The following is a 24,370-nucleotide window of genomic DNA, read 5'->3' on the forward strand; positions in this document are numbered from 1 at the left end:
AAATAATATGAACCTAGAATATTTTCACCTATCAACGTGTAATGTTGTGAGGACAGCACACTGACCAGAAGCCAAGGGGGACACACCATTGTCTTTGAAGTCATCGTAGCAGGATGAACAGACGTTCCCCAATGTTTCTCACCATGGACACAATTACAGTTATAATAGATGGCTGGCAACCTGACCATCAATTTCTATTTGAGAAATGGTATCCAACATTTTTTTCTGTAAAAAAGTGTTAGGTTCCATTGCCGAAAGATCACCAAATCTATGCTTTCCAGCATTTTATAACCATGCCGAATGCAACGTCATAGTGGGATTCAATAGGTGCATGAATGAGTGAAAACTCTTTTAGGGTTTAGCCTCCATCAATACAGAACCTGCCCGAGTGCATTTATACAGTAATTTCAGAAACTTTGTAATTACCATTGTATGGATAAGGTATATTATCAATAATGTGCAATAGATTATTTGTAAATTACCTCATAAGTGGCTCCAAAGGCAACTATAAATATGGTTATCTTCCGCTTTCCTTTAAGTCCCATTATTGCATCACAGTCTGGGCCCAAATGATCCTTTGGTTATCTGGTGGGCCAGTCCAGTTCCCTCTTTTTGGAGGGCACTATGTCCTGCAAGACATAATACAACATAATTCAGCCTTCTACATTTTTTTTTACACTTTAAGCATTTGTTACTTCATACATAAAGAAATGTTTAATTGATTTTCCATTTATAAGATGGGTAAATTCATTGTTTATATCTTCAAGATGGTGGCAGCCACTAAGATATAAGGCAATCTGGGAAGTTGACTGTCAAGGTGTAGTAGTATAGCTAAACGAGAAAAATACATGGAGCCTCACATGTCCCTGAGGCAAGGGAGCAATGTAGTAAGATGTGTGATATCAGGCTCATGTGTTAGGAATATGTTTCACCCTAGTAAACTAATATAGTATAGGTAGAGATCTGCTGCAGCTCCTGCAGATGAGTTAATATATACAAAATACAGTAGTCAGGAGACATGGGGATCAAATAGCACTGCTGATACGCAAGAAAGTTGATATAATCAGGACATTTTTATTAGCATTAATCAAATGGCAAATGGCCAGATCAATGTCTTCATCAGGCCCCTTTAGTGGATGAGAAAATCCGCCCCTGCAGCATTGCAATCCCAGTGGTAATCAACTAACCTAAAGGTTCAGCATCGCAATTTGATCTCCATTTTCCTGACTGTCGGACAGTAATTTCTGCATTCATTTAATAAGCCGTACATTTTAACTGAGATTTTTAGTGTTTCTTGCCTTTGATCATTCTTTTTAAACCTTATGCTATGAAGAATATTTGTATTAATTTAAAGCAATGAAATACTGGCTGAAGTAAATTAAATGCTTACAAAGTTCCCCGATGAATCGCATTAACCTATAATGGTCTGTAGGAGAATTTGAAAGCAAAGCTTGCTTTTTCCAGATATGACATGGCTTCTATGGAACTAAATTGATTTAAAGCATGCAATAGGTCTGAAATAGCATGCACCTCTCTTTTTATGAGAATTAAAATAGCTTTAATTGGCTTGCAATTGAATAGAAAAGTTCAACTGGAGGGTATAAAAAGTAACAGATTGGCCCAGCATTTTCATAAAATCCTCTATGGAACAACCCAATGGGTGAATTTTACGCTTATACTATTTAATGCTGAAGCCCACAGTAGTTAATGTCAGAGTCAAGATTGATGTAGACAATGCTAGGAAATGCACCACTGACCATGGTCCTGAACAGTGCCGAGCAAGCACAGAGAGCTGGCGTCCCTTCATTACAGGCTCATTTAGCCTATTCAGCTCAGAAAAGCCTCCCCCTAGACACTGACAAGACTCCTGTCAGGCTCTCAGCAAACTCCTGCTGCCAGACAAATCACCATTACCACGCTACATATTTTGCCTGTAAGTTCCTTCTTCCTTTCTCGGCAGGCTTTTAAGTAGCCTGGAACTCCCCACTGGGGCATCCTGCATTGAAGCAAATCTATTGCTTTCTCATTCAGATTTCTCAATCTGGGAGGCTTCCTTTGATTAATAGGTCAGTGGGCATCTAAATCAATGTTATTCCTAAACATAAGCCCTTTCTAAAAACTATTTTATCAGCTTTTTATTGGTTTGTAAAATGTAAGGCATCCACAGCAAATATACTATATAAAGTGTGTGATTGTAAGAAAAAAAAATAGATACTGTAACAATATACTTTTTCATTGGCTCACTGTATAGAAAAGCGGGCTGGTATACTTTTCCATAAAATAAAAAAGAAAGCATGCCAATGCATACCCCCTCATTGGAGTCCGAAAGGACACCCCTTTTACCTCCATCAAGTTTTTCTGAACATGTTCACCCAAATGCCATAAGGAAATAGCCTTAACAGAGTACCAGCACCTTATACTCAATTATTATTCTCTAAATGAGAGAAGATAGGTAGCTGCAATGTGCTGTAGACTTATGTATTTATGTATTAGTATTTTTGATCTCTTTACAGGCTGCTGCTGGTATTCTTTAGGTCACAAAGCAATCTAAACCATCTAAAGGCTGAATATGGTATTCTTATGTATTGTTATCCAGAGACAAATATAAAAAATGGACCCTAACCAAAGTGTTACCCATGTGGTATTATTATAGCAGTTGAGGGTATCCCCCTACAATATATATATATATATATTCATTAAGTGAAATGCCATAATTAAATGCTGACTCATTTTTGTTTTTATTAAGTATCTTACAAGTGGAAAATTTCATTGAAGAACACTGAGGCAGAAATAGGAAAGTAACCTTATAAATCAGATCTTTTCACTTGGGCAACATTCAAAAGTTCCTTTTTTCCAATGAAATAATCACAATCCAAAGAGTTCCTGATAGGGTTTTAAAAGATGATTATTCTTTTACCGTCTACCAAGCATGAAAATCTAGCTGACTCGGTCCTTTTCTTTGCGCAAGCGACCTCACAGTGTCTAATTTAGGCAGCAGCCCGTTACCTAAAACTTGTCATTCACACTTTAACTTCTTTTTGTTGTCTTCAGTCTTTATCCCATTCTTCTTTGTCGGTTCCTCCTCCTCCTCTCCATGAGCAAGAGAAAGGATGTCTGGGAATATGTTTAGGACTGGACTACTCCATTCCTTCCCCTGTTTTCAACTTAAAGTACTTCAGTGATGAAAGAGATTACAATAGGAGAGATTCACTAAACAGTGATAACTGGAGCTTCTCTAGTTCAAAAGTTATTGGTACTTGTATTGTTTGAATAGATAACCTCCTAATGTGCTTATACATATATCTAGTGAACTCCTGTGGACCTGAAAGTAAACCAATCTAGCACCAAAATAATGCACAGGACAAATAACTAACAACCATGTTCTTTATTAACTGGACATGTTTTACAATAAAAAAACCTAAAAGAGTCTGTAAACACAAAAAATGATCACTTGTAATGTAACACAGTAACATACATAAGAATGTACATGGAAAGTAGGAGGTAATGCAGTAGTCCCTCAGCTTACACTGGTTACAAAGGTTACAATATTTCAACATACAATGGTTCTTTCTGTACCATAGTAACTTGAGACCAGACTCAACATACAATGCTACACACAGCCCAGATCTGCAGCTCATATGAATAACTGGAGGATCGACCAATAAAAGTGGCCAATTTATTGGTAAAACCCCAGTATTACTGAAGTACATGCAGTGATTGGCTGTCTATTATCTCCTCTCTACAGTATAGTGTGATACTACATATCCTGTACTTTACCTGGGCCATATTGACTTGCTACTTTGAGCACCAGATGAGGGTGGCTTTATTTTATTTTTCTGGGACCCTGTGTGATCTGTACAGAACTCAGAACCAATTACCAACTTTCCATAGAGATTTGGTTTCAACATACAATAATGTAAAGCCCATATTGTCTATTTCTAATATAGACCCATCTGCCCAACACTGATTTATTTTGAACTGCTCAACAAAGGAAAACAAAGACGTAAATAAGCTCATGGCAAGATAGGACTAGTCACCAGGCATACCAGGATTCCAGGCATACCTTTTTTACTTTAATAGTCCTCTCCATTGGTGACATATAAGAGTTTTGCCAAGGAGCGTCAATTGCCCGTTGGGTGTTTCTCAGCAGGACAAATGCCCAGACAAGTTCAGCCCATGTGTTAATCATAAGATAGTTGGATGTAGGCAGATTGTGGAACAGTAAAAAAGATAGGATGAGCTGGCTAAACTTGGTCTCTGGCTGTACTGGAGAACACCCACAGACACTTGAGCCTCATTTTCACATTAACAAAATAAATCACATCTTGACAAAGGAGAGGACTATGTAGATATAAAAGGTATGCCCCCAATCATGAAGAGAATCACGCTGCCTGCCTGCTCCATGGAGAAGGCGCAGACAACCCGAGAACCGTCTGGAAAAAATTGATACAGACCCAGTACAATCCCAGTAAATATCTAGTTAATGCTTGCATTATGTACGCTGTCCATTTTGATTTTAATTTTGCCACTCCAGTAATCCGTTTAGTGCCCCATTGAGCTGCTCATGCTTTTGCCTTTCACTTTGAGCCAGTGGGTGGCTCTTGTTTAGCAGTTTAGTAGTGCATGGCTGCTGGCCAATCAGCATTCATCTTCACTGGGTCAACTGACATCATTTCCTGTGTTTGGTCTCTTTTTTTTGCTTTTACTAAAGACCAAATGGCATTAGTGATGGAGCCGAGATTGCAGTTTTCTAAAAGTTTGACACCTAGTGGCTGGATGTATAGCATTGTATTTCATATAGAAAATGTGCAAAGATGTAGTATACAGTATCACCTCCCTTGCTGATTTAAAATTATTTATTGATAATGACAGTGAGCATTTATGGTGTCTTCCAGAACTTTTTTTCCATTCCTATCCTCAGAACAGGCCATAAATACTAGACTGATGGGGTACTGACATCCAGCACCTCTATGGTCACCAGAGCCTTGGTGCCTGCAATATATACTACAATAAAATATGTTGTTTTTTAAGCATAAAGTTTAGTGAAGCTGTCTATTATTTTTAATATCGTTTGGGCAATGATATTGGAATTTTCTAAAACATTATGTTTAGACATGAACCCAGCCATAGCTGGTGAATACATGCCTAGTAAGTTTGGGGAACCATTTGAAAAACACAAAGTGTTGTTATTTTTTTATTTCTCCTTAAAAATTAAAACACTTATACACATGATATTAATTTATGCCCATTTCATACCATGGGATTATTGCGTTACTTAGCTAGCATCCTCAGTAGCGGATACAGTAGAGACGTAAACTACTTTAAAACCATCCAGAGAGTAACTACACTAAAATGCTTAACCATATGCTAAGCGAAAATAACTTATCAGGCTTTACTTGGTGCTGTCTCTATCTACATGAAACTGTGAGTTTAGGCAGACAGAAGAAGATTGATGAAACAGGTGTTTTAAACACTGCCGCACACATATCAAACAAGTCCTCATTGTGACAAATTAGATTATTGGTTACAAATCACTGGCATGTGGCTTACAGTAAGAAAACTCCTGGTAATGTTTAATCCATGGACATATCAGTGATGCTGGCTAACAGAAGACGTGATTGATCATCTATCAGGCAGTGGTCCGTGGTTTGTTGTGGTAAATGGTTCTGGGGAAATATTTTGTCTGTTATTTTATATCACTACAAAAATTGCCAAGTTCTCCTTTAATGAACTACAGGAATGTGGAGATTATACTTCTGCACCCTTCTTGGTATTAATGTGTTGGCTTAAATTTTAAAGGCGTGATTGAGGAAGCCAAAAGAAAATATCTATGCTAACTTTATTTCATATGAGTTTTTACATGAATTAACAATTTGTAAGTAAGGCTCGGTTCACACTGCGTTTTTGCTGTCCATTTAACGGATTCGTTTTTATGTGTTTAATTTTAATGTACAGAAAACATTTCTTTAGTATATTTCTTATAGATTACTTTTAGGCTTTCAAACTCATCTCATTAATGTACCCCAAGGGTAGTAACCACATCATTATGAATCAAAACAATGTTATAGTGCCGAAACGCATAGCAGTCAATAAATGCTATTTTTATTCACTTGCTGGCTGTCGCTAATGTGCTATTCACACTCGTAATGGTAACAGAGCTATTTGTAGCTCACAATTTATTCACCTGCGCTTTATGAGAAGGGGGATTTGTTGTTCAGCTGGTCCGTGCTGGTCTCAGTGCATTACTGTTTCTCACCTGAAGGCGGGTGTCTCTCTTTCTCTTTTACAACTGGAATAAAACATTTTGGCAATCGGCTATGTGTAAGAAGACTAGGGCCTCAATTCAAAAATGATCTAAGAGGTGCAATGGTATAAAGTTGGGTACATGGTCAATTCAGTGACTGCAAAGCAGTCCAGGTAGCTGCAAAACAAGCTCAAATTATCACTCTTCCACCATCAGGCTTGAAAGTTGGTATGAAGTGTTTGTGCTATGTTATGTTTGGTTTAGTCTCCACCTTGTTCTTGTATGAAGTTTTGTTGATTGTTCAAATGCAAATCTGCAACCTTAAGCTGTGTGCTGCCATGCTCTCTTTAGAAAGAAAACTATTTCTCCTAGGAACCCTTCAAAACAAGCCATGGTAGCTGTAGTTAACCCCCAGTGGTGCCTCTGCTAGCTGTAGTTAACCCCTCAGTGATGCCCATAGTAGCTGACGTTAACCCCCCAGTGATGCCATTGGTAGCTTTAGTGAACCCCCAAGTGATGCTCCTGGTAGCTGAAGTTAACTCCCCAGTGATGCCCATGATGCCCTGTTATTCAGTGCCAAATAAAAACAATAAACATTTCACTCACATTTGCTCTCTTCAGTGCTGGCCGGGTCCTCTGCCATCTCCTACCCGCAGGACAAAGAGGACGTGTGCCGTTCTGGCTTACAGATGCTGGCAGGCCTGCAGATCTGGGTCAAATTGGTGTGGCCTAGAGTACCCATGCTCTAGTCTTGCACCTCCTCTCCATTCTTCCTCCCCACCCTCCTCATCATTAGGAATGCTCCAGGCAGGATTTTCCTATTAAACGAAATAAAACAACGGATGGTGGAGCTCTTTAAACTGCAATAAACTCGAGGTCAATAGTATATCCTGTACCAAGGGATTAGAAAATAAATCAAAAATAGGAGAAAAAGGTAACTAATCCTCTAGAGTCCTCTAGAGACAGGTGAGGAATAGGAAAATCCTAAATGAACAATTTTAATTAACACCATAGAGATATGTACATATATATGTATATATATATAAAATCAATACCATGAAAAATAAACAATACATACAAATAATCAATACAAATAATTAGTGTGATTGTAAAAAAAATATGATTAAAAGTTCATATGATGTTAGAGCCACTTAGTGTGCATATATATAGAACCCAGATGATGGGTGTATATTCGTATAATGCGCTAGTATTTTTCCACAGTGTCTGTTTAAAATGATATAACAGTCATAGAGTTTGGAGGTATCAATAGCTCCTTAAAAAATGCAAAAGGTTGGCGTGGTACGCCTCTCACCGGGTCGTTATATCAGCCGTGTCGTGGGTAGTATGTGGCTACTGAGGAAGAGGCCCTGGTTTTGCCTTGAAACGCGTTTAGCCAATTATACACCGCTACAGTCAACTTATTGCATGGATAACTAATGTTGCAAGGTTGACAAACACTAACAACGAGAACAGCATGAATGATTGACAGGCCGATTCCCGCGCAACAACAAACCTGTTAGCGCTACTCTGCATACTCCAGCCTAATCTATAGTGGCCAGCAGGAGTGAAGACGCTGCACGCTGATCCGGCAGTTACACAACTGAAGCCGATACAGCTTTATCCAGATCCACCTACAGCAGCGGTCTCTAATGCGGAGCGGAGGATCCTCTGGCGCACCACAAGCCACATACTACCCACGACACGGCTGATATAACGACCCGGTGAGAGGTGTACCACGCCAACCTTTTGCATTTTTTAAGAAGCTATCGGTACCTCCAAACTCTATGACTGTTATATCATTTTAAACAGACACTGTGGAACAATACTAACGCATTATACGAATATACGCCCATCTTCTGGGTTCAATATAGATGCACACTAAGTGGCTCTAACATCATATGAACTTTTAATCACATGTTCTTAATCATATGTTTTTTACAGTTTGATCACACTGATTATTTTTATTGATTATTTTTATGTATTGTTTATTTTTCATGGTATTGATTTTATATATATATATATATATATATATATATATATACATATATATGTACATATCTCTATGGTGTTAATTAAAATTGTTCATTTAGGATTTTCCTATTCCTCACCTGTCTGAACACTGCACATGGGCCTTTACGATCCAGCACATGTGCAGTGTTCAGACAGTTGATGAATAGGTGAAATTGTTCTAGGGGCATTCCTAATGATGTCACAATCCTAGGGCATGGGTATTCTAAGCCACGCAAATTTGACAGGGCTGCAAGTTTAAAAGTAGTTTTTTTTAGAACAATAACTGCATCACAAAAAATGCTATTGGGTCTAACGCTCTTTATTTACAGCCTGAAGGTAAATGTACCTCATATCTTGTATCTTTATATCTTTGAATAAATTACATTTGTAATGATATATGTATATACAGGTGCATTTCCTGTAATTAGCTTGTTCAAAAAGATTAATAATCTTATACATAGCAGATGGCAGGGTGGCGGATTTTGTGCCAAAGCTGGGCAGTCTCAGATCAATTACAGTAAAACAGACTCGCTGTACAAACCTGTAGGCACAAAAAAGTCACGTAAGAGTTAAAAAGATGCAACTAAATAATGGGTTGGTATATTTGGAACATAGTTTCAATGTCTATCCTCTCCGTTCTCTTCCACCTGTATTCCATCCAGCCATCTGCTGTAGCTTGCTTAACCTATTGATAAAAAGTCTACTCAATAGCCCATCACTCTGGCTAGACTGGGCAAACTAAGGTTTCAACCTCTAGTCCTCATTAATAATTCTGGTGGAGCTGCTGGCTTTAAATTTACTACTGTCCTTTCTCCATTTCAAATAGAGACCTCATTTATTCAAACAGTCAACTTGTTTTTTACCCATTGATGATTTATATGTACACCTTTTTAACAACGCAACATATAAGGGCAAAGTAACTGGACTTGATGGCATTCCAGTTGCATATTAAGATTTTCTTTATTATATCTCATACATCTGCTGTCAATTGCTGTTATTTACTCGCACATATTTATGTCTTCTATTCTTCTGTCCCTAACAGCTCTGACTCTGACCCGGTTAAAGGTGAACAGTAAATTACTTGGCTTTTATTAACCTTTTTTTCTGCTCACTTAGTGCCAGTTTTACTACCATTGCCCTAGTAACAATTTAGACACATATATGCCCTGGGATTAAAGGCAATCACGTGACCCTGCAAAATAAGCAGATGTTAAAAAAAAAAAAAAAAAAAAAAAAAAAAAAAGGGCTTTTTTGGGGGGGGATCTTGTGCTTAAAATGCAATATAAATTTGCATCTTTATTAGACCAGAGTTACTAAAATTCATTGGAACTTGAAATATTTGTAATCTACCTGAAATATGGATAGTTGAAATCCCCTAGAAACACAAATAGTTGTCATTAACTAGTCACTACAACAATTGTAATTCACTTGTGCTTAGATTCTGAACATTGGTCTTCAGTAGTGATGGTCCGAACCTGGTTCGGACGAACCCGAACCCTCCGCAATGATTACCGCTGTCTGCCCGCAGTGGGCGGATCCAGCGGGAGGAACGCCTGGAAAACTGGGATGCAGCCATAGCCGTAGGCTGTATCCCAGTTTTCCAGGCGGTCCTCCTGCTGTATCCGCCCGCTGTACAGGATACCGAGCCGAGCGTTTGGGTTCAGCCGAACCCGAACCTCAGCGGGTTCGGACCATCTCTAGTCTTCAGTATGTAGGGTCAATAGGTTCCCGACAGTGACCATGTTATGCGTTGTTAAATCCCAAACAGAAGCTGGATTCGATGATGGAATGGAGATGACAGTGTATTAGTCCATTGCTGCCCATTTTTCTAATGTTTATAACAGTTCACTGTGTGACGCAGTACACATTGGGACATTAGTTTACGGCCCCCACCTTAATATTAAAGTTTAATGTTAGTGAGGCCTGAGTTTGATATGACTGACACTTTTCAGTGTTGTGCGGGGCTGAATAAAACTACCAATCACAGTAGGGTTAGGGCTGGGTGATATACGTGAAAATACCGATACCATCTCTGGCGTCGGTTAACCGATCTAAACTTTGCCAGGACAGTTTTTGCGGTATTTTCATCTTCCTGCCTGTGGTCAGAGCTGTGAGCGCTGCACAGGTTAGTGCCACACTGTATGTGACAGAGCAACCCCCACCTAGCCTGTCAGTGCCCCCCCTCACTGGGCCCAACAGTGCACTTCCTCCCACCTCACCCGGCATGTCCCGTCAGTGCCCTTCCCCCTCCCGTTAGTGCACTTCCCCCTCACCCCTCCCGTTAGTGTGCTTCCCCCTGCATCCGTCCTGTCAGTGCGCTTCACCCCCACCTGTCCCATTCATCAATGCGCCCCCCCTAACCCGACTCAGCCTGGCCTGGCCTGTCAGTGCGCTCTGATCGGTGAAGGGCAAAGGCAGGTATCGCTGCACTTTGACCGTGTAGAGCACTCTGCGGGGTCTCCCCCTAAGCTGGGGCTTCACAAGGGTCACAGACTCTACACAGAAGGTGACGATCTCTGGGTGGCTGTTCCTGGGCGGCAGGGCAGCAGCTGGGGCGGCTCACTGTCAGTGTCAGAGGTGCTGTCCTGTAGGCAGAGGATTCACTCTCTTCTGGAGCATTCTAGAGTCAGACTCCAGGTACATGACTACGTTACTGCTGCTAGTGCCTGGAGAATGAGGATAACTGACCTGCAAGTGGCCCCCATGCATTGTTACTGCAGGTCCCAGCATGCAGCGTGTCTGCACCTGTATATTCCCCCCCCCCCCGTATAGTCATACACCCCTATCCCTATGTGCCAGGGCCTGTGCCCCCTGTATAGTAATACACCCCTATCCCTATGTGCCCCCCTGTATAGTCATTCACCTCAATCCCTATGTGCCCCCTGTATAGTCATACACTTCTATCTCTATGTGCCCCCTGTATAGTCATACACTTCTATCTCTATGTGCCCCCTGTATAGTCATACACTTCTATCTCTATGTGCCAGGGTCTGTGCCCTCTGTACAGTCATACACCCCTATTTCTATATGCCCCCTGTATAGTCATACACTTATATCCCTATGTGATCCCCTGTATAATCATATACCCTTATCCCTATGTGCTCCCTGTATAGTCATACACCTCTATGCCTATGTGCAAGGGTCTGTTCCCCCTGTATAGTCATACACCCCTGTCCCTATGTGCCCCCTGTATAGTCATGCACCCCTGTCCCTATGTGCCCACTGTATAGTCATACACTTCTATCCCTATGTGATCCCCTGTATAATCATATACCCTTATCCCTATGTACCCCCTGTATAGTCATACACCTCTATGCCTATGTGCAAGGGTCTATGCCCCCTATATAGTCATACACCCCAGTCCCTATGTGCCCTCTGTATAGTCATACACCCGTGTCTCTATGTGCCCCCTGTATAGTCATACACTCCTATGCCTATGTGCCTCCTGTATAGTCATATACCCCTATCCCTACACTACCGTTCAAAAGTTTGTTGTCACCCAAACAATTTTGTGTTTTCCATGAAAAGTCACACTTATTCACCACCATACGTTGTGAAATGAATAGAAAATAAAGTCAAGACATTGACAAGGTTAGAAATAATGATTTGTATTTGAAATAACATTGTTTTTACATCAAACTTTGCTTTCGTCAAAGAATCCTCCTTTTGCAGCAATTACAGCATTGCACACCTGTGGCATTTTAGCTATTAATCTGTTGAGGTAAGCTGGAGAAATTGCACCCCACGCTTCTTGAAGCAGCTCCCACAAGTTGGATTGGTTGGATGGGCACTGCTGGCGTACCATACGGTCAAGCTGCTCCCACAACAGCTCAATGGGGTTCAGATCTGGTGACTGCGCTGGTCACTCCCTTAACCTATGATATAATACCAGCTGCCTGCTTCTGCTGTAAATAGTTCTTGCACAATTTGGAGGTGTGTTTAGGGTCATTGTCTCGTTGTAGGATGAAATTGGCTCCAATCAAGCGCTGTCCACTGGGTATGGCATGGCGTTGCAAAATTGAGTGATAGCCTTCCTTATTCAGAATCCCTTTTACCCTGTACAAATCTCCCACCTTACCAGCACCAAAGCAACCCCAGACCATCACATTACCTCCACCATGCTTAACAGATGGCGTCAGGCATTCTTCCAGCATCTTTTCATTTGTTCTGCGTCTCACAAACTTGGATTCATCCGTCCACAACACTTTTTTCCAGTCTTCCTCTGTCCAATGTCTGTGTTCTTTTGCCCATCTTAATCTTTTTCTTTTATTGGCCAGTCTCAGATATGGCTTTTTCTTTCCCACTCTGCCCTGAAGCCCAAAATCCCGCAGCCGCCTCTTCATTGTAGATGTTGACACTGGTGTTTTGCGGGTACTATTTAATGAAGATGCCAGTTGGCGACCTGTGAGGCGTCTGTTTCTCAAACTAGAGACTCTAATGTGCTTATCTTCTTGTTAAGTTGTGCAACGCGGCCTCCCACTTCTTTTTCTACTCTGGTTAGAGCCTGTTTGTGCTGTCCTCTGAAGGGAATAGAACACACCGTTGTAGGAAATCTTCAATTTCTTAGCAATTTCTCGCATGGAATAGCCTTCATTTCTAAGAACAAGAATACACTGTCGAGTTTCAGATGAAAGTTCTCTTTTTCTGGCCATTTTGAGCATTTAATTGACCCCACAAATGTGATGCTCCAGAAACACAATCTGCTCAAAGGAAGGTCAGTTTTTTAGCTTCTGTAACGAGCTAGACTGTTTTCAGATGTGTGAACATGATTGCACAAGGGTTTTCTAATCATCAATTAGCCTTCTGAGCCAATGAGCAAACACATTGTACCATTAGAACACTGGAGTGATAGTTGCTGGAAATGGGCCTTTATACACCTATGTAGATATTGCACCAAAAACCAGACATTTGCAGCTAGAATAGTCATTTACCACATTAGCAATGTATAGAGTCTATTTGTTTAAAGTTAGGACTAGTTTAGTTATCTTCATTGAAAAGTACAGTGCTTTTCCTTCAAAAATAAGGACATTTCAATGTGACCTCAAACTTTTGAACGGTATTGTATGTGCCCCCTGTATAGTCATACACCTCTATCCCTATGTGCCCCCTGAATAGTCATACACCCATATCCCTATATGCCCCCTGTATAGTCATACACCACCCTATGTGACCCCTGTATAGTCATACACCCCTATGCCTATGAGCCCCCCTGTATAGTCATACACAACTATCCCTATGTGCCTCCCTGTATAGTAATACACCCATATCCTTATGTGCCCCCCTGTATAGTCATACACCCCTATCCCTATGTGCCTTCTGTATAGTCATAAACCCCTATCCCTATGTGCCCCCTGTATAGTCATGCACCCCTGTCCCTATGTGCCCCCTGTATAGTCATTCACTTCTATCCCTATGTGATCCCCTCTATAATCATATACCCTTATCCATATGTGCCCCCTGTATAGTCATACACCTCTATGCCTTTGTGCAAGGGTCTGTGCCCCCTGTATAGTCATACACTCCTCTCCCTATGTGCCCCCTGTATAGTCATACACCCCTGTCCCTATGTGCCCCCTGTATAGTCATGCACCCCTGTCCCTATGTGCCCCCTGTATAGTCATACACTTCTATCCCTATGTGATCCCCCGTATAATCATATACCCTTTTCCCTATGTGCCCCCTGTATAGTCATACACCTCTATGCCTACTGTATGTGCAAGGGTATGTGCCCCCTGTATAGTCATACTCCCGTGTCCCTATGTGCCCCCTGTATAGTCATACACTCCTATGCCTATGTGCCTCCTGTATAATCATATACCCCCCTATGTGCCTCCTGTATAGTCATATACCCCTGTCCCTATGTGCCCCCTGTATAGTCATACACCCCTGTCCCTATGTGCCCCCTGTATAGTCATACACCCCTGTCCCTATGTGCCCCCTGTATAGTCATGCACCCCTGTCCCTATGTGCCCCCTGTATAGTCATACACCCCTATCCCTATGTGCCCCCTGTATAGTCATACATGTCTATCCCTATGTGATCCCCTGTATAATCATATACCCTTATCCCTATGTGCCCCCTGTATAGTCATACACCTCTATGCCTACTGTATGTGCAAGGGTCTGTGCCCCCTGTATAGTCATACACCCCTGACCCTATGTGCCCCCTGTATAGTCATACACCCACGTCCCTATGTGCCCCCTGTATAGTCATACACGTCTATCCCTATGTGATCCCCTGTATATTCATATACCCTTATCTCTATGTGACCCCTGTATAGTCATCGGCCTCTATGACTACTGTATGTGCAAGGGTCTGTGCCCCCTGTATAGTCATACACCCCTGTCCCTATGTGCCCCCTGTATAGTCATTCACCCGCGTCCCTATGTGCCCCCTGTATAGTCATACACTCCTATGCCTATGTGCCTCCTGTATAGTCATATACCCCTATCCCTATGTGCCTCCTGTATAGTCATACACCCCTATCCCTATGTGCCCCCTGTATAGTCATACACCCTTATCCCTATGTGCCCCCTTGTATAGTCATACACCCCTATCCCTATGTGATCCCTGTATAGTCAAACACCCCTATCCCTATGTGCCTCCTGTATAGTCATACACCCCTATCCCTATGTGCCCCCTTGTATAGTCATACACCCCTATCCCTATGTGATCCCTGTATAGTCATACCCTTCTTTCCCTATGTGCTCCCTGTATAGTCATATACCCCTATCCCTTATGTGCCCCCTTGTATAGTCATATACCCCTATCCCTAGCGCTGTATTAACAGCTGCTGCTGCCCTAGGCACTAAACCTGAAGATGCCTCATCTTGGGGAGTGTGGAGGAGCGTGGTTTCGGCCACATGCATTTCTCTACATGTAGAAACATTGTCTGAATCATGGTTTTTAACTGCTTAAAACAAACAAATTTCCACATTGAATCAATGATTAGATCAGTCTGCATGTTGTCTGAATTGGTAGATAATAAACCCCCCCCCCCCAACCCCAAAAGGAACTAGATTTACTGGCAAGTCTAAACCGAAGGTGGGAGACTAAAAAAAAAATAAAAGCAAAAAAAGTTGTTTCTTTCCCCCTGCTCCCGCCCCCCTGCAAGGTGCCGACCTAGGCACCGGACCACTGGTGCCTAGTGGTAAATACGGCCCTGCCTGTCCCTATGTGCCCCCCTGAATAGTCATACACCCCTGTCCCTATGTGCCCCCTGTATAGTCATACACCCCTATCCCTCTGTGCACCCTGTAAAGTCATACACCGCTATCCATCTGTGCCTCCTGTATAGTCATACACCCCTATCCCTCTGTGCCTCCTGTATAGTCATACACCCCTGTCCCTATGTGCCTCCTGTATAGTCATACACTCCTATCCCTCTGTGCCCCCTGTATAGTCATACACCCCTATCCCTCTGTGCCCCCTGTATAGTCATACACCCCTATCCCTCTGTGCCCCCTGTATAGTCATACACCCGTCCCTATGTGCCCCCTGTATAGTCATACACCCCTATCCCTCTGTGCCCCCTGTATAGTCATACACCACTATCCCTCTGTGCCCCCTGTATAGTCATACACCCCTGTCCCTATGTGCGTGTGTATATGTAAGAGCTTTTCTTGTGGAAAACCTGATGAGGCCCAGCCTCACCCAGACTCTACCTCCAGCGGCCCCTGGGTAAATTGAGTTTGAGACCCCTGCTCTATATGGTTGCTGCTTAGGGAGAATATTGGTCTTTATTAAAGATGGGTGACCTGACTGTACGTTCGCTTACCTCTAGTCTTTATATAGCATTTTATTCAGTGGCAGCACAGCGGTATTATCCAGTCACTGCATGTGATAATGGTAGTGATCATGGTATGACAGGATTATTTGTCCTGTATATACTGGTAATATTGGTGTTTTTATAGTGGATTTTATTCATTAACAGTATAGTGGTATTAGTCATTATGAGGTGGTTATGGAAGTCATTGTATGGTGGTATAATCTGTTACATGTATATTGCTATTATTGGTAATATTGGTATATAGAATTTTCTTAGTATCACTACGGTGGTGATAATATTCCTCCTTGTATACTGGTTATTATTTGGAAACTGTATGAACTACTAGGTTATATACAATATTATCATTCATAGAAAATTGTCTTACTATGTTAATGTTTTATATTTACGTGTTTGATTAAAGCGTATATTACTGTAACTAGTAGATGGTCAATGTGCTAGGCATCTTCTAAAACACAGCGCCAGTGCCACCCAGCACCTGATAAAGAGGAGCAGAGCAGGAGGGTGCGCCATGGGTCTGTCAGCTGCCACTCTGGTGTTGTTAGCTGCTCACCATTCCCACAATATAGAGCCATGTAAAAGCCATCCTGTGGAGGTCCTGAAGGTAATAGAGGGGTAATAAAGGTGCATATGCTGTGTGCAGGGACTTTAGGGCAGAGTGGACATGACATGAAGGTATGGGCATGCCACTGCATCATAGAGGAGGTAGTGTATACAGGCTTAATTAAATCTCTGCAAGATTTTACTGATACAGCCACACTTTCGGCTCTCCCAGCATCATAATGATACATGATGGCGGGAGGGCTGCGAGTCCACTGCTCAGCTACACACTCTGTAGGGTCCGTAGATTACGGAGCATGACAATAAGGTCTTAGACTAATGACCATGTATAAATTAACCCTTGGATTACTGGATTTTGTGGGATTCATTTGCTGCTGTTTGGTCCCAGTTCGTCCAGTTGCCAGTTCAGGCAAATGCCAGATGAGTCGGTGTGCTAAGTGGGGCTATCCATGAACAGATTGATGGCTGGTTTTCCCCAACACTGCACACTCCCTGCACTTACAACATAGTAAGACGTCCATCAGATTGGAGTCCTGTATCCGGCGTATTGATGGACAGGAATCTTAGGTGCAGGGGTCCTGCCATCTCCTGCTTGCCTAAGTGGTATGTCCTGCTGACTGATATGTGTAGTGAGAGCGCTAGATGTATTGTCAATATTATATTTCCATTGTATTAATTTTTTTTTTACAATTTCTAGAATACCAGCCCTTTCTTCCGGGTGCCTTGCTTAGTCTGGCCTCTCCCCATTGACCTGTCTGGCATGGGTGACCCCGCCAGTAGTATTACTCCCGCCAGCTTAGCTCATTGGATCATCAAAGCACACAAGCTCCCTCACCACATCAAGGTGAAGGCACCATGAGGGAGCCCCTCCACCCTAGCCCGATTACTCCTCTCAACCCTTAATTTACCTGTACTTTGCTAACATGGACCCTCCCGATGCTATTCCCAGCCCAGGTCTGCCCCAGCCCCCTAATGTGGACATTCCCGGCTCCCTTCCCAACCCAGGCTTGCCCCAGCCTCCTAACGCGAACCCTCGCAGCGCCCTTCCTAGTCCAGGCCCGCCCCAGCCCCCTAACAAGGACCCTCCCGGGGCGCACTTGCCAGCCCAGGCCCGCCCCAGCCCTCTAAAGCGGACCCTCCTGCGGCCATTCCCAGCCCAGGTTTGCCCAAGCCCCCTAATGCGTACCCTGCCGGTGCCCTTCCCAGCTCAGGCCCACCTCATTCTTCTTCTTCCTTCTCTTCTTCTTCTCCTCTTCTTCCTAACCCAGGCCTGTCCTAACTTCCTAACACGTATCCTACCGGCACCCTTCCCAGCCCCCTAACACGGACCCTCCCAGGGCCCTTTCCAGCCCAGGCCCTCCCCGACACCCTAACACCGACTCTCCTGGCACCCTTCTCAGCCCAGGCCCACCCCAGCTCCCTAGCTCGGACCCTCCCTGCCCACTAACGTGGAGCCTCCCAGCGCCCTTCCCAGCCCAGGCCCGTCACAGTCTTCTTGTTCCTCTTCTTCTACTTCTCCTCTTCTTCCCAGCCCAGGCTCACTTCAGCCCCCTAACGCAGGCCCGCCCCATAACACGGACCCTCCAGACGCCCTTTCCAGCCCCATAATGCGGACTGTCCCGGTGCTCTTCCCAGTCAAGGCCCAGCACAGCCCCCTAATTCGGACCCCTGTCGCCCATAGCAACCAATCAAAGATCAGCTTTTATTTTATTAGAGCTCATGATAACTTTAAAGCTAAGCTGTGATTGGTTGCTATGGGCAACGCAGAACATTGCTACTGTAAGACTGCTTGATAAATCTACCCCTATACATTCTAATATCCAGTCTGTGTAGAGCAGCACAATCTGTTATTGAGGAAGCTGCAGACAACCCCATATTACTCTATGGTCCAGATTACAGAGCTATGTATGATCTGAATGGCAACAGCCTGTAACCTGTAGTGTTATATGGCCGTGTCTTGGAGATGACAGTTTTTTCTTACAGGTCTCCATGGCCGCCATCACTAATGTCCTCTATGTCCTGTACAGATAAGTCTTATAAATGTTATATAGTTACATAGCCCCTAACATGACCGGTCTGCCCCACGATCAGTGTTCCTCTCCGCTGTCCTATGTACCGTGTGTACCAGTAACACTTACCAGTAGATGTTCTGGGATGCACCGGGGAGCTGTGCCGTCCATCAGGCGTCTGTGACAAGAAAAATGGTCAGACAATTGCCCCTCAGCAACCACAAGCCGCCACCAGACTTGTTTACAGCTCTAGTGATCAGTGGCAGTTGGTCACCAGCCTCACCTGCCAATGACTTTTTTTCTGAAGTAGCTTTATTAACAATCAACTATTTTTAACACACATACAATGTACTGTGCAGCAGCTCCAGCTAAGAAGCAGCACAAAATAAATTACCATATTACATATCCCATAGAGAGACCAACAATATAACACAGGTGTCGCTACACTATTATACCATGTTATATAGTTACAAAGATTTTTAAAAATTTTGACAATGAGGGGTGTGATTTATTGCATGTGAGAGAGCTATATCTCTGTGAGGGTTCCCCCCTTTTTTTCATAACCGGCCAGGTAAAAAAAACAATCAGCAGCAGCCTAGTAACATCAGGATAAGGAGGTCCCTGTATCGTTGCCCTGTATAAAGGCTTATATATTTCCCAGTGATAGGCTATCACATTTTGCAATAGATTTGTTGGGTCCATGGATAGGGACTATTAGTGTCTGATCGATAGAGTAGGCCATAGATTGTATCCATGTTTTCCAGGGCTCCCTAGGGCTGCATCCAACTTTGTCAGTCAGCAGTGTTCAAATGCCAAGGGATCGCACTCCAGCATGCTCCAGTCACGCTCATCTCTAGTCGCTGCCTCAACACAGGAACAAACTGCTTCCAGCCTCATTTACTTTGTAGCTAGGACCGGGCTGATATGTGAGCACCCTTATGTGTTGTCCTTTTTTTTGAAAAGCTGCGCGCCCCCCAGTGTGATTGTGTCCCCTCCCCTCTGTAACATGGCTCCATTCATTCTAATGGAGCCGCGTCACAGAGGGGAGAGATATCATCACACTGGGGGGGGGGGGGGGGGGGGGGCGTCGGGCCTGTCTCCAGTGCATAGAGCTAGGCTGATGCACGTCAAAAAAACAAGGTAGAGCATGTTCATTAAAAAAAAAAGGACTGCACCACCAGGATTCCTGCGCTGGCTAATGTAAAAAAAAATAAAAAAAAAAAAGGTACATTCGCTTTAATGCTTTTTTCAATGCAGCATGCATGTTCCATTTACATACTGAGCATGCATTTCCCCCCATAGGCTTATAAATAGTTAATATACACCCACAATATACCGTACCTACAGCATGCTGCATTTTGAAAAAAACACCATGGACCCAGCAAATCTATTACAAAATATGATAGCATATCGTATCATAATAAGCTGTATTCATGTTTTCCAGGACACTCCAGAGCTGCATCCAAATTCTTCAGCTACCGGTATTCAAATGGCAAGCGATCACTCTTGAGCATGCCTGAGTCGCACCCATCTCTAGTAGCGACCTGTAACCTCAGCTCCCATTTAAAGTGACTCTGTACCCACAATCTGACTCCCCCAAACCACTTGAACCTTCGGATAGCTGCTTTTAATCCAAGATCTGTCCTGGGGTCCGTTCGGCAGGTGATGCAGTTATTGTCTTAAAAAACTACTTTTAAACTGGCAGCCCTATGCCAAAGGGCGTGGCCTAGATTGTGTATGCATTAGGCTGGCACACCCTCTCTGTACCTCCCCCCCGCCCTTCTCATCATTAGGAATGTTCCAGGCAGATTGTCTCCTATTCATCAGCTGTGAGAACACGGCACATGGGCTGGATCGTTAAGGCACCTCTGCAATGTTCAGACAGGAGAAAATGTTCTAGGGGCATTCCTAATGATGAAGAGCGTGGGGAGGAGGGATGGAGGGGTGGTGCAAAGTTAGGGCACAAATATTCTAGGGCACGGCCGTTTGACACAGGGCTGCAAGTTTAAAAATTGTTTCTTAGGACAATAACTGCATCACCTGACGAACGGACCGCAGGACAGATCTTGGAGTAAAAGCAGCTATCTGAAGGTTCAAGTGGTTTGGGGGGTCAAATTGTGGGTACAGAGTCAGAACAGAACAGGTTCTGATCACTTATTGATGACTAGAGATGAGTGAAGCAGTTCGGCCAGTATGGGATCCGGTTCGGTTGGATTCGGATTTTTGGAAGTCCGCTCCGATTTTTTTTTCTTGCTTTCTAAAATGGCAGCCGCCATTTTAGAAAGCAGGAAGTGTTCCGGGCGGGAAAAGCACTTTTCCCTAATGCCCGGAACACATCCAATCAGCAGGGATCATGCACTAGCCCACCCCCTGTGTGACGTGGTATTGCTTTAAGAGGAGCGGTCACATGACCGCACAACGCAGTCTGCACTGGGAGAGAGAGAGAGAGAGAGAGAGAGAGAAAGAGGAAGGAGTCTGTTACTGCACACAGCTCATCAGTGATAAAACGCTGCTGCTGTACTCTGCTGTACTCTGCTGTACTGACTACTGAGAAGATATTTACAAAAGCAAAGACCACAAGATTATGAGGAAAGTGGAGATGAGAAACATATACTGATTAAGAGAGAAAAATAGAGAGGGTGAAAGATAGATGGATTAGGCATAGGAGAGCAAAGGTTGCACAGAAGAAAAACGTGCTCTACAGATATACAAGTACTATACTGTCTCCCTTGTGAGAGTGTATATGACATAGGTGTTATCCTGAGGCACAAATATACCTCCTGCATTTGTGGAGAATAAAACTCTAAAAAAAAGGTCTCTACAGATATATAAGTACTATACTGTCTCCCTTGTGAGAGTGTATATGACTACTGCTGCTCCTGCCTGGCCTCCATGTTGACTACTGTTGCTGATGCCTGGCCTCCATGTTGACTACTGCTGCTCCGGTACTGGCCTTAAATGACTATTGCTGGACCTCCACTGGCCTTCAATGACTACTGCTGCTCCTTCACTGCATTTGTGACCTTTTTCCTGCATAGACCCTGTAATGGTGAATTTCCTGCATAGACCCTGTAATGGTGAATATTGAAGTCTTAAAAAAAAAAAATTAACTTTGAGATATCGAAAAGATAATGATGTTACTGACATTTAGAGTCCTAAATTTAACCAAATACACTACCCCCATATCATATAGATGCTTTAAACTATGAAATCTGAAATTCTGTCAAACCGAACTTTCCGAAAAAATCCGAAGTCCGGTCGGAACGAACTTTTGAAAAGTTCCCTCATCTCTATTGATGACCTATCCTGTGGATAGCTTATCATATTTTTTTTATAGAAACACCCCATTTAAAATCAGTGCAAAAACACAAAAAAAAAACTTAAAAAATTAAAGGGGGCAGTCACACAGTGAATTTTGCAATGAAATCCACCATTAGACCATAGTGGTACTGGTGAAACTTGCAGCATGAAATCCGCTGCAAATTCTAAGTGTGAACATACCCTAAAGTAGTTTTCCAGATTAAACTCACTTGACCTCTATGCACAGTTTAGGGGACATGTATGAGATTCCGACCTCCGTGCCCTCCGGGGGTCTCTAGATTGGTGCCTCCACTCCTAATGAATGGAGCTGCAGGTCGGCTTGTGACTAGCAGCTCCATTCATTCTTTGTGGAGCAGCTGGAGAGAGCCAAGCTCAGCACTCGACTCTTTCCGGCGGCTCCATAGAGAATAAATAGAGCTGCAGGTCACACACCAACCCGCAGCTCCATTCATAAAAAAGGAGTCGGGGGGCAGATCTAGAGATCCTGTGGATAGGGGACAAGTAAGGTGAAATCTGAAAACCCCTTTAAACATGTTTAACATAAACCAGACAGCAAGCGGGCCTCTACGCTCCAGTGCCAGGGCTGAATTTTATTCCCAGTCTAGCCCTGGTAGCAAGGGAAGCACTCTTATGCCCTCTTGTGGCAAGACCCAAACCAGACCTGTAATTGAGGGCCTCTATGGGAGACCCATACAGTTATTCTGTCACAAACTGGCCACCTAAATTTATGCCATTAAAAAAAATTGAATAGATACATAAAACTGGTGATACAGATATTTGCTTACACTGGCTTCTCTCCCCTAACTAGCGTCCATGCTTTCTCATGCACTGACTCCACAGCTCTTTCAGTGGCCTTCATCCTCTCAGCTATATTCCGCATGCTCAGCTTGCCATATAGAGGAACATGGAAACCAGTGGTGATTGGCTGTTTTCTCTACTGTGTTGAGAGTCAGTATATCTCACACAGAGCTGTAAGAAGAAAAAACATTACATGTTCATACACATTTCATTACCATCCAACCTATTGTACAGTACCTTCCAACACTGAAACTAAATAGAAAAACACTGCTCAAAAGCAGTAGTTTAAGATAGGCTACGTTCACACAACGTCAATAATAGAGAAAAGGCGGCGATTTTGATGTTTAAAAAAAGTCAGTTTTTGCTGTGATTTACATGACTGAAATGGCAATGCATTGAAGTCAACAGAAAGACGTACGTCAAATGCACACAATGCATTGAATAACGGACGTTTTCACTGCGGACGTCAAATTAATGAACATGAACATTATTTTCAGACGTCTTTTGCAAACAGCAGTTATTTATTAGTTGTTCACACGCAGTCTTTCTTTTCCCACCGTTTTTTCTCCATTTATTAAATTCAACGGACTTTTCAATTAGTCCACAACCAAAGAGCAATTAGTAACCCCAAACTAGCATAATGTACAAACACCAGTCATTGCACTAAGGGGAGGCCAGACAGCTAAATAACGATGGACGTCATTTAACCCCTTAACGACCGCGGGCGTAAGTGTACGCCCCCAAAACCCGTGCCTTAACGCAAACGGGCGTACATTTACGCCCGCGGTTTCCCCGATCGCTGCGTGTACACACGCAGCGATCGGGGAAGATGGCCTGCTATAATGTATAGCAGGCCATCCCTGCTTGTCGGCACGGGGGGTGATTAACCCCTCCCGTGCTGACGATCGCCGCTATTGGCTGATCAATTCAGATCAGCATATGGCGGCGATCTGCAGCTTTCCGGGTCACCGGTGACCCGATGGCCCGGAAAGCAATGGCGGTCGGTGCTGTCCGAGGACGACACCGACCGCCATTACTGTTAAAAGTAACGGTGGCCACGGTGCCACGTCCCGATCACGGCGATATAACTACCCCATGAAAGGGTTAAATACCTGCTGTGGACACCTCAGCTAGGTAGCTGAGGTGTCCAGAGCAGGTATTGACCCATACTCACCGGATCCAGCGTCCCGATCGCGTCTTCCGGGTTCCGAACGCGACTTCCGGGTTCCGAACGCGTCATCGTCTTCGTCGGCGTCTTCGTCTTTTTCCGGCGGTCCCCATCGGTAATCATCGGCTCCAGCGTCGTCAAACTTCGGCTTTTTCCGGAATTGGCGTTCTACTGCCCCCTAGCGGCTGATAAGTGTATATAATACACATATCAGTAGCTATAGGGTTGAAGAAAGATTTTTTTTTTTTTTCCCCCAATTTTTTTTTTTTCTATTTTCCGCACCCTATTGCCACTGAGTGCTGATCAGCATCGCACGTAAGTGCGCCGCTGATCAGCAACTCCTCCTTTTTGGCGTAGAGTGTTTTTTTCCTATATCCTACAGCCACGGTCTGCTTATAAGTGCCGCACATAAGTGCGGCATTTATCAGCAACTCCTTTCTTGGCGTAGTTTTTTTTTATACTTAATGTTAAAA

At 43.4% G+C, this 24,370-nt stretch overlaps 1 long non-coding RNA gene across 3 annotated transcripts in view; it reads right to left on the reverse strand.

Moving 5' to 3' along the window:
• Nucleotides 1-18,883, reverse strand: part of LOC138798631 (uncharacterized) — a 30,612-nt gene extending 11,729 nt beyond the window's left edge. For 2 of the 3 annotated variants that reach the window (XR_011364119.1, XR_011364117.1), the window contains exons 1-2: nucleotides 18,740-18,883; nucleotides 483-629 (exon numbers count right to left, since the gene is read on the reverse strand). This is a non-coding gene — a long non-coding RNA (uncharacterized lncRNA). Of the gene's footprint in view, nucleotides 1-482; nucleotides 630-6,850; nucleotides 7,063-18,739 lie in introns of all 3 variants that reach the window. The other variant, XR_011364118.1, reaches the window with a different exon arrangement.
• Nucleotides 18,884-24,370: the final 5,487 nt, after the last annotated feature.

This window comes from Dendropsophus ebraccatus, chromosome 8 (assembly GCF_027789765.1).
Source record: "Dendropsophus ebraccatus isolate aDenEbr1 chromosome 8, aDenEbr1.pat, whole genome shotgun sequence".
In the NCBI taxonomy this organism is placed as follows: Eukaryota; Metazoa; Chordata; class Amphibia; order Anura; family Hylidae; genus Dendropsophus; species Dendropsophus ebraccatus.